Here is a 15788-nt window from a genome sequence, read left to right as displayed (position 1 = left end):
GACCACGAAAAAGTGGTCAGTCAAAGTGTAGGTACCCATCGTCACTGAAAGCTCTGGAACATAACGAGCACACGTCATGGTTTGATCTCCTGGGACCAAGACTGAAAACCCATCGAAGCTCTCTGTCTGTATACCTCTCCGCCCAACCATCTGCGCATCGATGAAGTTGTGGGTCACCCCACTATCAACCAAAACTAATACCCACTGGCCACGTACTTCCCTCGTACACGTAGCGTCAGATACTTTGGAACTCCTTGCAATGCTACACCACTGTAATATCCACTATCAGGAATATTCCTCAAACACAAGCAAACTCCAACCAGAGATGGACTAGGAGGACATTTACCAGATATGTCACCTCTGAAAAGAGGACGAGATCTGGAGGCTATCTGGCCCTTTCCAGACTCTGTCTAAGAGTATAGGAGAGAACACACAAGTGGCATAATAGCCAAGAAGCTCAAAGATATAGAATAACAATGGTGCAACATATAACAATATAACCATAAGCAGATACTCAAGAAATGCAGAGAGAAATGCTAAGCCATTTTATTATACTGAGTAATAGAATGAGTACAGGAGGTGATCAGAAAGATGGCACCTCAACTTGCACAAGGCAAGTGAAGAAATACACTCAGAATAGCAAAGGAATGGTTGCTCTTTGAACTGCGTCCCAACTGCTGGAGAACTGTCGTGCTGCTGCTACTGCTAGAAATCAAATGAGGATTTGGGGCTACTCCCCTCCTCAAAAAAGGCTGAAACTCTGGAATCAGACTCTACTCAAGAAACCCAAAAAATCCTAGGAAGCTTTTCTGAAATGGCCGACCCCCGAAAATCACCCCCCTTGGGGTTCTACGCAGTCCCTCAATGCTCTGTGCTGCCATTGAATGAAACCCTCCAGAAACCTGCTTGAGACCTCTGCCAAAACTCTCCAATATGCAAGGGCTGATCCCCTGCTCAATCTCTGAGCACAAATCCTACTGCAACCCTCAACCCAGACTCCTGCTAGAAAGAACTGCGTCCCCCTCTCAGTGCTGCGCAGTCCTCCAAAACACTGATGAAACTGCTGCTGAAATGCTGATGAAACTACTGCTGAAATGCTAATGGAAATACATTGCCCAAGCAAGCACTCTAAGTCCCCCGGGGCTAAGGGTGAGATCTCCGAACAGAGACACTCAATGCACTAAACAATGTTGTAGACTAGCTAAACAGCCAGCGTGCTCTAAGCCGAAATGACTATCACAAATGCTCATAACTGAATGATCAAAATGAGGGACCTCCTCTCTCCTTTATAGCCTCTTCCTCTCTCAATCCCAAGGCTCACCTCCTCCTGCGTGATTCCTCTCTTGCCACGTGTTTCTTCCCTCCTGCGCAATCCCTCCATGTGTCTGCGTGGACTCCATTTCTGCGTCCCCCTTTGGCCCCCTTGGCTCCCCTTTAAGTCACAACGTTGTGCTACTAGGAAGTGACTTTGTATTCTAAAAATGAGTTATGTCCCCTTTCCTCACTGTTTTTTATTTACAAAATAACTATAGAAGACAAAAATTGAACAAAATCGAATATTCCAATTAGCCATGGCTAATTAGGAATATTACACCCGCAACGCAATCCAACACACTACAACACAACACCATGCCCACATGTAGACCACTACTCAATGCTAGATGCTCCCACACATCCCTGGATATGATGGCCTAGAGCTATGTCTCTATGTGTCAAGCCACACTCGATCAGTATCATCACCTCCACCATCGCATCATTATCCCCGCCGATGAATGGATCTTCCCTCCAAATCCCCCTTGAGGGATCCGAGAAGTGACTCTCCCTATGTGTCAGCAACGATGCCACCACTTCTCCGCTCCTCTGCGTCCTGTATGCCCCGTACAAAAGTGAAGAGCCCCCAACTCCATGCAAGGCGCCGTCTAGTGGCCTGCCAATGCCACCTCCTCCGACAAACTCCTGCCATAGTTTGTTGATCACCTAGTGATCCCGTGTACAAATGTATGACCAAGAAAACCAAAAGAGTATGTCCATAAACTAGTCTCCCACTGGTGCTGACCAAGACTCCCCTAGCGAATGTGTATGCTCAACTGCTAGGTCAACTCACCACCCCGGTTGTAGTCAACCGATATACATGGGAAATGATATGTGCTCCCTCCCAGATCCGAATGCCAGTCGGGGCTTCCAACATCACCAGTGCCTAGAAACTCCTGCTGAGCTCCACTTGGGTCCACTACCATCTCCATAGTCCACTCCACCAAGTACCAACTTAGAATCTCTCGCCACCCAACCCCAAGAGAGGGATCGAATGCACGAACTCCTGCACAAAGAACAACCCCAACATGCGCATGTTGCACCCTGTGTAACTCAGGTCGTCTCATCTTGCTATCCAGGTCAATACATACAATCTGACTAGGTAGCTCTGTCTCCCTCTATCCAATGGGCCAAGGTAACCCAATAGTGCTGCCAGCCTCGTCTATGTATGCCCGAAGAGGGTTGCTCTCACGCTCCAACGTGGACTCTAGAGTCTAGCTTCACCAGTAGGGAATCCAACTACTCCCCAACGTGAGTCAATTTGGCTGTGGACTAGGCACAAACCGCTCTCATGCCCTCCAGCTCCTCATTCTGCTGCGGAATCGTCTCTCGCACTAATGCGGCCTTCCTTTTTAATGCTAGAAGGTCGGCCTAAAACTGATGGAATTGTCGTGGGCATCTATCACCTGTAAACTCAGTCACGGCTCCAGATACCTCAGCAACTGTTGGCATCTCGTCTAGGGATGGCACCCCCTCAACAAATGGCTCTATGCGAGTAGGCTCTATCCTCTCCACCAGGGTGTCAACTGGGGCTATCAAAGAGGTCTCTAATAAAGGTGACTCCTGCGCCACACTGGGTATATCGATGTGCTCCTCACCATCCTGTGGGCTCTTAGCATCATGCTCGACCTCTTCCTCGGGCTCATGATATCTAAAGCCAGGTCCCCTCTAACAAAAGAGCCCCCTTGGTCTCACCCTCTAACCATCTTTGTCCTGTTTTCTCCTTTTCAGGAGATCTGGTGCCCTAATCTGTTCGACTTTCCCCACACGATGTAGATGGTTGCACCACCACAGCCTACTCACCTCTAATGTCTTTGTTGTAAGGGTGAGGATGGGTTTGGTCTGTCACCCTCCTCAACTGGGCCAACCTCTCATCGTCCCAATGAATTCTACCCCAAAATTTCTGCATACTGGATTTCCCTTGAGCCATGGGTTTGTCTCCAATTTCACCAGTCATTGTGCACTCATACCCAAAGAATCCATGATCTTCTAGCTAATTTCCCACAGCTGGGCCAAGATCATGCTCTGATACCACTGTAATGATCCTTAATTGGAATACAAGTGATAACAAGTAAATAATACATGCAGCAAATTACAAAAACAAAATATTCGGCAAACACCCATATAAAAGCTGTAAATTGAGAACTTCTGAGCCATTTTGTTATATTTCTGCAAGTCAAATACAATAGATGATGGAATGGTGCACCTGGTCTTGTCTGAAAGGACAAGTAGGACCAAACCTAGGTAGGAAAATGGTTGAGTTGAAGGCTGCCCAGCTCTTGCACCAATCTGCACTGCGCTGCCCAGAAATGTTGCTCTACTGAAGTTCGGATGGCTGGAAGGTGCACTGAAACTGCCTAGAAATTTATATTCTTTTAAGCCCGAACTCCATGGCCAAAACCCACAAAAACCCAAAAATGGTTTGGCCTAATTTGGACTTCCCAAAATCAAGCCCCAAAGACATTATTCAATCCCCAACAATTCTACACTGTCTGTTGCAAAGATACAGCTTAAAACCCCACCTCTAGTGCTCAGAAAATTATGAAACTTTATATTTGGGATCCTTTCCAAAATCCAAAAAAACGCAGAAAGGATTTTGGCTGGTTTAGACTTCTGATTTTCGACCCCCTTGGAGCCTCACCTCAGCTCTAGCTGCCAATTTCGACTTGCTGGAAACTTCCTGTAAATCCACCTGAAAACTTCTCCAAAATGCAGACTTCACCCATGCTATCCAATCGTGACTCCCGGGATGATCTCTTGGCCCAACTCAGCTGCTCCCAAGTACCACGAAAATCTGTTGTGTGGCCTCTGCGCTGTCTCCCAGTACAGTAGTTCAAATTGCTGGAATGTTGGCTCAGCTGGATGTAAAACCCAGCAAGAACGCTAGTCTAATGCTGCCACCTCAGCTCCCGAACAAGCAATCAGATCTTTGCTTGTCTCAATCTCCCTCTACGTGTTTCCTGGCTGCCCAGAAATACGCACTCCTTGCTCTGCATTAGTTGGTGGTGCTATGTCACTGCCTCGGAACTCCTGAAATCCTTGTAGAACTGCCTCTCTAGGGCGGGCACGGATGGTCCCCCAAAGTAGAGGTTGAATCTCCCGCTTGAGAGATTCATGGCTAAACAGCCGGTTGACTCAGCTAAACAGCAGAGTGAACAGTCAAGTGATTTTGTTTGCAAGATGTATGAATGAATCCCAAAATGAGAGTTGCTCCCTCCTTATAACTCCTTGGGCCTCCCTTGCCTCATGTGGGCCCCTCCATCCACCTATTTGACTTTCCCTCCAAGCTATTCAAATAGGCCAATTCAAATTCCCATGTGGGTAGCCCCCACATTCCACTAGCAACCAAATTAAGTCGAATTGCCTCCTAAGTCCCTAAGTTGAAAATGATAGGTTCTCTTCCTTAGCCAAAATTGTGCAAAATTGTGTAGCAACACCCTATTACAAATGTGTTTGAGAAGGGACATGACAAGTGGCTAAATTTGCAAGAGGGTAACGGTATCCATTTGGGCAAGTTTGTTATAAGGCTTTTTTTGTACGCAGATGACCTTATTCTGATTGCTAAATCTGCTCTTGGTTTGCAAGAGCACATACTTTCCCTTGAGCATTTTTGTAGAAGGGTAGGGATGCAAGTCAACATTAGCAAAATGAAAGTAGTGGTTTTCTCAAATAAAAGAAGATATAACTAGCATAAGTTCTACTTTGAAGGCAACATTCTGGAAGAAGTTGCGGATTACAAATACCTCGGAATTGACTTCAACAAAAATCTATGTTGGGATGGTTGTAGAAAGAAAAGAACTTTGGGGGGTTGGAAAGCATTTTATGCTTTTCAAAATAGGTGTAGAGAGGAAGAGTTATGGGACTAGAAAACCACTCTAACTCTTTTTGGGATTTTAGTGATTCTGATGATTCTCTACGATTGTGAATTGTGGACCAACAATACATCTGACATGTAGTGGAAACAAATTGAGAAAATTTAGAAGCGTTTGATTACAAACAAATTCAAAATAAAAAGTGTAGCTCCTTATGCTATCTTGTTAAGTGAAACAAGGGCTGCTCATATTGAAGCAATTGCTACGGTGCGAGTCATAAGGTATTTAAAAAAAATTGAGCAAATGGAAGAGGGAAGATGGCCTAAGGTCGTGTTTAATGACATATTGTGCAAAATAAAGAAGACTAGGATGTGGAAAAATAACAAATGGTTTAGTAAATGGGGTATTTGCTTGAACATGTGTCCCACAAACAGTAAAGAGATAAAAGCTTTCGTTATGGATAAGTTCCACAAACGTACTTGGGAGAAGGAGCTAGGGAGAAAGAAAAAGTATTATTTTGAAGAATTTAATGTAGTGTTGCGAACATATTGATTTTATCGCGATGTATTCAAAAAATCGCGATTTTTCATCATCCCGATTTTATCGTTTGATAACATTGGCAATTTTTTTAAATTGAAACAATTGGGAAAAATCGTGACTTTTACCAAAAAAATCATGAGTCAAGCAATAAAAAATGTGGGGCGCGGAAACAACAAGTTTTTAAAGGCAATTTTCGGTATTTTTTTGGTTCATTTTGCAGACAAAGAGCAAGACTGAGAGCCAAGGAGGAGGAGAACTCATCTACAAGGGCAAGAGAGGAAAAAGGTGAAGGAATTTAGCATCCCAAGCAAAAAAAAAAAAAAAAATCAAGTTTGGACCAAATTTCTTTAGTAGAGGGTGGTTTTAAAGTATTGGCATCAAATTTGGCCTTTTTTTTTGTTTTTTCTTTCTTTTCCTTGGGTTTCTATCACCCATTTATTTTCCATGATTTTTGTTTGGATTTGGATGTGTTTTCTTTGTCATTTTTGTTGCATTTAGTGCAGAGGGTTTTTTTGGGTGAAAAATGCAAAATCTTGATTGTTACTTTTATTTGTTTAATTTCTTCTTGTGCCCTAGTTTGTTTTCATCATTTTTTCTTGGGTTTGAATGTGTATTTTTTGCAATTATTCTTGCATTGAGTTGAGGGTTTTTTTGGTAAAAAATTCAAAATGTTGTATGTAAATTTTAATTTCATTTGTTTAACTTGCAATTCTTCTTGTGCCCTAAGTTCAAACTTCAAACTTCAATCTTACATTAAAACTCAAGATTCAACAAAGTTACAAACATGCCAAGGAAATTGGACCCTCTATGGGAATTTGGTGAACCTGATGGAGGGTTTGACAGATCAAATTTGACTTGCAAGTTATGTGGGCATCATATGATAGAGGGGGTATACAAATTGAAGTATCACCTTGCACAAATTCTTGGACATGAGGTAGGGCCTTGCTCAAATACAAATCCAGAAATCATCTGAAGAGCCCTCAAATCATTGGAAGAAATAGAGACAACCAAATTGTCCAAGGCAACTCTGAAGAGTCAAATAGCAGGGAGTAGAGTGTCAGGATTGGGAGGTGACCGTGAGAGTGGTACTGGTTCTACTTCACCATTAGCATTTACACACAACCTTGTACTACCTCATCATTATTTGTTCCTAGAACCACACCTAATGTACAACCATCCATCTCGTCAATTACTAAAAAAGGGAGAAGGAAGAAGATGAGAAGTTGTTGGGCAAGTTTCTTCTTTGAAGTGATATTCCTTTTAGCGTTGCCAGGGAAAATCCAATTTTCCAGCCCGCGGTTGATACTATTGCGATTGTTGGCCCAGGGTACAAAGTCCCTTCATATGATGACTTTAGAGGGCGCATTCTTCAAAATGAAAAGGTTGACTACACTAAGAGATTGGAATAGTTTAGGGGACCATAGGCACACACAATATGCACTGTGATGTCAGATTGTTGGACCGATCAAAAGTGTAGAAGCCTTATTAACTTCTTGGCTAGTTGTCTCAAGGGGGAAATGTTTATGAAATTTGTTGATGCATCTGCACATATCAAAGATGCATGGTTATTATGTGATTTGTTGGATGTGTTCATTTAGGAGGTGGGTCCACAACATCTTGTCCAAGTCATAACGGACAATGCGGCAAATTATGTTGCCACTAGCAAGATGCTTATGGAGAGGAATCCTAACTTATTTTGGACACCTTGTATTGCATACTACATTGATTTGATGTTGGAGGACATAGGAAAAATTCTTTTTGTCAAGGATATTGTTGAATCATCAAAAAACATTACAAAAATTATATATAATCGTGCATCTATGCTTCATTTGATGAGAACATTCACCAACAACAAGGAGTTGGTGTGCCCTACCATTACACTATTTGCCACCAGTTTCATATCTCTTCAATCCCTCCTCAATTCTATGCGGGATGTGAATAGAATGTTTCATTCAGAGGAGTAGTGTGCTTTGTCATATAGCCGCAAACCAGAGGGAGAGGCCATATGCAAGTTAGTTTCATACCAAAAAAGCTTTTGGGCGGGATTGTAGGAGGTATGTAGCATTACTGAACCTTTGGTAAAGGTTCTTCGATTAGTTGATGGAGACAAGCTCGCAATGGGCCAAACTGTTGAATTTTCTAAGTCTATCCGTTAGAAAATTAATCTGTATTCTGCTAGTTTATTTCTTCTACTTGTTAAATTCAAACAAGTTATTTAAAACATCTAAATACCGAAATAAACACAATACAGTCACAACCTCTACAGATCGACAGCTGAAAGAAAACAAACACACAAGTGACACCGTTATTTTTGGACAAATGTCCCCAGAAAGAACCCAATGCGGGAAAACCAGTGCAGCTATTTTGAGGGTATATTATTAAGCAGTATTTCCTTGAGTACAAATGGGTGCCTAACCAACTCACCCAATAGAGAAAACTACATGGCAGCAATACCTCTCTATTCGAAAACAGGTATTCAGAAAACCTATCCCACGAAACCCTCTACAACATCTCTAAAGCTCTGCGCTGGCCCTTTTGGTCTCTGCGTCAACCCTCTGAGGCACTACGCAGCCTCTAGGACCCTCTGTGTCACTCCAATTGCCCTCTGCGTGGATGACACACTCCCTCTGGGCTCTGTACTGTCTCTGCTAGTCTCTGTGTGGCCTGCTCTGGCTGCTGCTTCTCGCCCTCTGCTTCTGCGCTGGTCTCTTGCCACTGTCTCTGCCTCTCTGTCCAGTACACACTGCCCTTCGTTGCTAATCACTGATTCGACTTTGCTTAGCAACCCCGCTCTAGCAAAACAAATGACTGATCATTCTAGTGTGTTCTCCAACTCACTCTCAAGCCTCCTCTTATACTTTTCTCGTTGGTCCTTCAACGGCCGAGATTAAATCTTTAATCAATGGCTAAGATTAGATTTGGCTTGATCCATGACTTTTGGAACCTTCTAACCTAGTTTATATTAATACCCATTAATATTCTATTTTTCCTAAGTTTAGACTTAGGAACTCCATTAAAAATATTAATTATTTTAATATCTCCCAAACTGGGTACAATCTGTCCAAATCATTTCTGGGTCTTGGAGATCTCATGTGCTTTAGCCTCTCCACCAATTTTTATGGCTAGAGCACATCCGATGCTACCCCAAATCAACACTCCCTCTTAGCGAGGATTGTGCTCTAGTAATACTCCTCACTGAGCATCACTTTGATTATCTATCACCGGTACCTATGTTGATGCTAGGCCTCCCCGCCCAACATCCTCTGCACTGCTGCATCCTGTACTGCTGCCCATGGCCCTCCCACTGCCACTGCTGCATCCGTACAGCAGCTCCCTCTACATTCGTGTTGCTGCTAGTCCATTCTCCTAACACTGCGTCCCCCTCTCATCATGCTACTGCAAACTTCTACTGCACTGCAACTCAGTTACTGAGAATTAAGTAACTGCTCCACCCAACTTCTGACATCCTTGTCAGGCTAGAAACACTCCCGATGTTGAAGCTCTCTCTGCCGTTAACAAGTGCTCCCTCTACTGACCTTTGTGCTGCTGCAACAACTCCCTGCATCTCGCACCACTGCAAACCTCTCTGTGTCGTCCTGCACCGTTGCAACACTCCCGTGCCTCTCACATTGTTGCAGCTTGCTAGCCTCGCACTGCCTGGGGACTCCTGCACTGTAGCACTCTCTGTCGCTTCATCTGCATTCGTCTCTATCGACATCCGCCAGTCCTGCTACTCTCTCTTCGGGGCTCCTGTAGCAAGGTATAATCCAAGAGGTTGGGTACCTCAAGGATCCTACCCCTCATCGCCTGTAGTCCTCCTGACTACAGCTCGATGTCTCCCCACTTCTTCTCTAGTGGCACATGAGCACTCATGGCACAATCATCATCCTCCTCGACTTCTTTCTCCGCCTTCGCTAGCGCTGCCTTAGAGTCAGAAGCCTCTCCCTTACTCTTCTTCCTCGGACACTGGTTCGCATAATTATCCAGTTCTGCACAATGGAAGCACTTGACTTTGGAGAGGTCCTTCTTCTTCCTCTTTTCCTTCTTTCTTGCAGATGCTAGAGCTGCATCCTCTTCCTCTTCCTTCTTGATCCTAACTCCTTTCCTGCTACTCCCCGTCTTGCTCAATCGCCCGATCTCCTCTTGGCAAAGAGCCGCCCACAATTCTTCCCAGTCTGGAAGATCCGCCCTACCCAGTATACTCTGAAAAAATGTCTCCCACTCCTCGGAGAGTGCATTAAGTGTTGTCCTCACCAACATCTCTTCATCCGACGTGGCCCCTATGGAAGTTAGCTAGTCACAGATCTCCTTCAATCGACCGAGGAAGTGATATATCTGCTCCCCCTTGTGCATCTGGTATGACTGCAGTTGATTCTCAAGTAACATCTTCCTCTACACGGAAATATGCTGGTACAATTTCTTCAGGGCTTCCCACATCTCATTTGCCATGTCCTTCTCAGCAATATGTTGGACCACATGATCCTTGACTCCATCAAGGATGATGTACTTCACCCTGGCCATTGCCTCCTCGTACTTCTCATTTTTAGCTAGGTCAACTGGGATCAACGCTACTCTCAAGGCAAAGGCCTTGATGCGATGTCTGTCTAGAATGGACAGGATCCTAGCCTTCCAGACCACAAGGTTGGATGCTCCATCCAGTCTATCCTAATCTCTCAGCCCATTCACAGCCATCTCTCTAGACTTCTCTGTTGACTCCTCCAAGTCTCTCTACTTCCCGCCTGGAAGTTCTCTGTTAGACTCTTGTTGAGTCTCTCTACTTCCCGTCTGGAAGTTCTATGTTCGACTCCTGCTGCGTCTCTCTACTTCCCGTTTGGAAGTTCTCTGTTTGACTCCCTCTAAGTCCCGATTTCCCTTCTGGAAATATTTTTGCCAATCGTCAAGTTGCCCCTCTCCAATCGTCTGTGCAACTGCAACACTGATTCATATCCCTTGGCTAGAAATTCACCTCGGTAGCAACTCCCTCTACCTTGGTTTTGCTCTGTTAGGTACTGTTCTAACCACAATACCCCACCAGCTTTGCTCCCGCAAACTGCCCACAGCTTCCTATGCCCCAACAACTGAAGGACTGAGCCTCTAGGCTCTACGCAACCTAGGAACAGGCAAACGCAAGTCCCTTAGCCACTTCGTCAACCCTCCTAGTTTCTGCATGGCTCTATGTGAGCCTATGATTGCCCTCCTCAGCCTCTACGCTGGCCTCTCTCTGGCCCGGACTAATGACGCAGTCCCTCTGCGTCAACCCCTTCTCTGTCGCTTCTGCAAGGATCAGCTTTCTATCACTCGGGCCGCTAATTCTGCTGCAAATGCTCTGCTCAGCTGATGCCTTCAGCTCTCCTGTGATCTGCAACCATCCTCTGATACCATGTTGAATTTTCTAAGTCTATCCATTAGAAAATTAATCTTTATTCTGCTGGTTTATTTCTTCTACTTTTTTAAATTCGAACAAGATATTTAAAACATTTAAATACCGAAATAAACACAATACAGTCACAACATCTACAGATCAACAACTGAAAGAAAAAAAACACACAAGTGACACCGTTATTTTTGGACAAAAATTGCCGAAAAAACCCAATGCAAGAAAATTGTTGCAGCTATTCAAAGGGTGATATTATTATGCAGTATTTCCTTGAGTGCAACTGGGTGCCTAACCGGCTCACTCGACAGAGAAAACTACACGGCAACAATACCTCTCTATTCAGAAACAAGTATTCAGAAAACCTGTCCCACAAAACCCTCTCCAGCGTCTCTAAAGCTCTGCGCTGACCCTTCTAGCCTCTGTGTCAACCTCCTGCTGCTCTGCGTCAGCCTCAGACCCCTCTACGTTAGCCCTCTGAGGCACTGCGCAGCCTCTAGGACCCTCTACGTCACTCTAGCTGCCCTCTACATGGATGACACAGTCCCTCTGGGCTCTGTGCTATGTCTGCTGGGCTCTGCGTGGCCTACTTTGGCTGCTGCTTCTCGCTCTCTGCTTCTGCGCAGGTCTCTCAGCACTGTCTCTGCCTCTCTGTCCAATACTCATTTCCCCTCGTTGTTGATCACTGATTCGACTTTGCTTAGCAACCCCACTCTAGCAAAACGAATGATTGATCACTCTAGTGTGTTCTCCAACTAACCCTCAAGCCTCCTCTTATACTTTTCTCATTGGTCCTTCAACGACCGAGATTAAATCTCTAATCAATGGCTAAGATTAGATTTGTCTTGATCCATGACTTTTGGAACCTTCTAATCCAGTTTTATATTAATACCCATTAATATTTTATTTTTCCTAAGTTTAGACTTAGGAACTCCATTAAAAATATTAATTATTTTAATATCTCCCAAGGGGTACAATCTGTCCAAACCATTTCTGGGGCTTGGAGATCTCATGTGCTTTAGCCTCTCCACCAATTTTTATGGCTAGAGCACATCCAATGCTACCCCAAATCAACACAAAGAATCCATTCAGAGTTACCATGATGATAAGAGGGATGAGGGGTTTGAGAAACAACAACTCCTATGGGAAGTGATTGATGAGTGATGGAACAATACACTCCATTGTCCCATTCATGCTGCAGGGATCTACCTGAACCCCACATTTTCTTACTCTTGTGGTTTCTTATTTGATGCTAAGGCCATGGATGGATTCTTCACTTGTGTTCAGAGAATGGTGCCATTTTCAGCAGAACGTGCAGAAATCTCCAAAGAAATGGAGGTATCCAGGATGGTAGGTGGCACATTTAGCTTTGACATGGCTATTGTGGATAGGAAGACTAAAATGTCAGGTAAGCTTTAGTTTGTTTTAAATTTCATTGTCTCTTCAAGTTCATACTTTGCTTCAACTTTCAAATTTCATTTTTTTCTTATGTTTTTCTTATTTGTTGTAGATGCATGGTGGAGAAGTTATGGTGGCAGAGTACCCAATCTCCAAAGGCTTGCCATTCGAGTGCTCAGCCAAACATGTAGCTCCTCGAGATGCGAGCGCAACTGGAGTGTATTTGAAAAAATACACACCAAGAAGTGCAACAGGTTAAAATATTCCAAATTTCCAACTAATTTTTTGAATTCATTAAATAATATTTTTTTGTAATTATTAATTTATTATTTATAATTTATGAATTTATGACCATCGTACAGGTTGGAGTCCCAACGAATTAATGACATGGTCTACATCTACTACAATCTTAGATTGTGGGTGAGGCAACTTGAGAGGACACTTGATGTGGAGGCCATCTAATTGGATGGGATTGACACCACTATTACATGGAGGGTTGAGGCGGAGAGGCCTATCATGGAGCCGACCACTGATTGGTTAGAGTAGGAGGTAGTGGAGGGGGTAGAGGAGGAAGAGGAGGAGGAGGAGGAGCAACAGGAGGAGGAGGTGACACCACCTACCTCTGTCACCAATAGAGGACGTGGTCTACCTCCTATAGCTCTTAGTTCTTCAGCTTCTAGAGCACAGCAAAGTCCACTGCCAGCCCCACCGCCTTCTTCATCTAGAGGGAAATTTGTTACATTTTCTCACAAGAGGGGCAGAAGAAATCAATAGTATTATTTATTTGGTTCATTTCATTGTATATGACATTAAGACTCATGATATGAGATACATTATTATATTTTTTGTTGATATTTTGAGGCTGAGTTGGGACTCGGGACTTTGTATTCAGGACATGATTCATTGTTATGTGTGATGTAGCACTAGACATGATATTACACATATTATATATTAGTTCTCTTTTCATATTTATGTGTCAATGCATTTATTTTATGTTGTGGATGCGTTAGATATTAAAAAAGTTGAAAAAGAATGAATATTTTTGTATTTGTCGATTTTTTGCCAATTTTTACTGACTTTTTCTTGATTTTTACGATTTTTTCCAATTTTGGACCCTCGCTGATTTAATCTCGTTCGCGACGTTCACACCAATGGTTTAATCTCACTCATAATCATCAACAAAAAACATACATAGGGGCCAATATTTCTTGGAGAGCCAAAATTATTATTGCTCAACTAAGGACTAATTCTCATCAACTTCGTTGTGAAACAAGCGGTTGGAAAAGGCCAAAAAAAGTGTGGGAGGAAAGAGTATGTATTTTTTGCTCTTCCAAAAAAGTGGAAATAGAAAAGCATTTCATTTTAGAATGTGAGGCCTTCAAAGACAACAGGGAAAGTTATGCAGATATTCTGGCAGCTAGCTCTTGGGATAATCTATTCAGCGAGGGGTTTGTCGAGAAGTTGGGAGCATTTATCGCGAGATTTCACAAGAAAAGGACCGAATACAAGAGCCATATGGAGAAGAAATCTATCCCATAGGCTATCTTTAGCCTGGTGGACGTTAAAATAATTTCAATTTCACACTCAATAGTTTAGAATGTGTATCACACCAAGCATCTCTTCTTTTGGCAACTGAGTTATTTGCATCTAATAAACGACACATTCAATTGTTGGATCATTTGACTTCTAGAGGGCACATAGTAGTTAGCAGTTTGACCGCTATGTATGCAAACAGAGGGCACATAAGATGATACTACCAATCTCTGATTTGACAGTTGTATATGTAAACAGAGGGCACAAATGCCATATGCAAATGAAGGACACAGTTCCTAGAATCTTGTTTGACACCCACTAAGAAACGGCCTAAAAATTAATTATTAAATAGCGACTAGGTCGATTGGTGAACAAACTTGTTAAATTTTAATGAATTTGCGCGGCCACTCTTTAAATGTTCCAAAACTCAAACTTAATGAATGAAATCGGGTGAATGCAGTGACTTACGTAGAACCTAAGTAAACTTGAACCTTGAAAAAAAAATTTGAGGTTCCCTAATTCGGTGAACCCTATAACATTGAGGATACCTGTTTAAAATATGCTACATGACGTCATATAAACATTAAGGACACAAGTTCAATTAACTGTGGGCAGAGACAAAGATGAAACAAGGTGGTATTTCACAGTAAAAACAGAAAAACTACAAGAATTATCTCCAAAGCATTGTAGTTGTAGGGCCTATAAGATCCCAAATGGCTTGGAACTCAAGCTCTGATACCAAAATTTAATGCCCAAAATTTTCAAATTAACCAAACAATCAATTAAACTTAAATTTACCAATTTAATTGCAAATACTTACTTGAAAATCTCTTTTGAATTCGATTCCCGTTGTCGTAGCTCCCAATCTACTCCTACTACCAAACCGATCATTTCATCCCAACTTGTCTAAGATCAACCTATCCAGTTCCTAGATCCAAAAGGCTTCGAAATTGAGGTCTTCTGGCCCCTGTGCCCAAAGCTCCAAGAACAATTGCACAAACTTCCTCCTCCGTTTGTGGCTCTCTCCATATTTCCTCATCTGTCTTCGCTTCACCAGAAAGACAAAATTAAAACTCCCCCTTTCCTATGCCCTATTCATTCTCCTTTTATCCCCAAATCATCCACTGTCTCCAAGCCCTCCACCGTCTCAGCGTCCTGAATTTCTATTATAATATGGTTTCCTTGCTCTCTGTCAGTCACCTACCATCTAGAATGGTGTTTAATGAATTTTAGAGGCGGTTACACTTTTATAAGTGTTATGAGTTGATGTCATTAATTTAATATTTATATAGTTCAAGTGACAACGAAGTTAAGTAATTCAATTTCATTGAAATACTTAATATTATTTATTAAATTTATACTTCTATTAAAGTTTATTAATTTAATTCAAATCTTATAAATTTATATGATTAATTATTGAAGTCGTTTGGGTTTTACTTATTGAAATGTTTATGTCATTAGCCATTTTGAACATATATATTTAGTTCCTTTTTAGTTGATATAACATATATATCTATATATTTTTATTATATTTTTATTAATTAATATAAAATACATAATTTCTTTTATTTAGTATATATATATATATATATATAATTCACTCTTATTTTGTATAATCCATTGTATGTATTAGTTATATATTATGATGGTGGCATACATATCAAGTACCCCCACTCATTATTATATTATATGCTGGTGAGTTAGGCATTTACTTAGTACTTCAATAATTAATTCATTACACTATATTTGGACATTTTTTTATAATTAGTTAGTATGTATACGAGTGCAGTGCATGTTTATGTCATTCGTCCTTTTGTACA

The 15788-nt window shown here is 42.2% G+C and overlaps 1 protein-coding gene across 6 annotated transcripts in view; it reads right to left on the bottom strand.

Annotated features, from left to right (window-relative positions):
• LOC149167844 (lycopene epsilon cyclase, chloroplastic-like) overlaps window positions 1-15788 on the bottom strand; it is a 548933-nt gene that overhangs the window by 292272 nt on the left and 240873 nt on the right. The window lies entirely within an intron of this gene.

The sequence above is a fragment of the Pinus tabuliformis genome, chromosome 5_1 (genome assembly GCF_031772625.1).
Source record: "Pinus tabuliformis cultivar Carrire ecotype Pingquan chromosome 5_1, CPIR1, whole genome shotgun sequence".
Taxonomy (NCBI): domain Eukaryota; kingdom Viridiplantae; phylum Streptophyta; class Pinopsida; order Pinales; family Pinaceae; genus Pinus; species Pinus tabuliformis.
The sequence above is the reverse complement of the archived record's forward strand: the minus strand, read 5'-3'. Positions and strand labels throughout refer to the sequence as shown.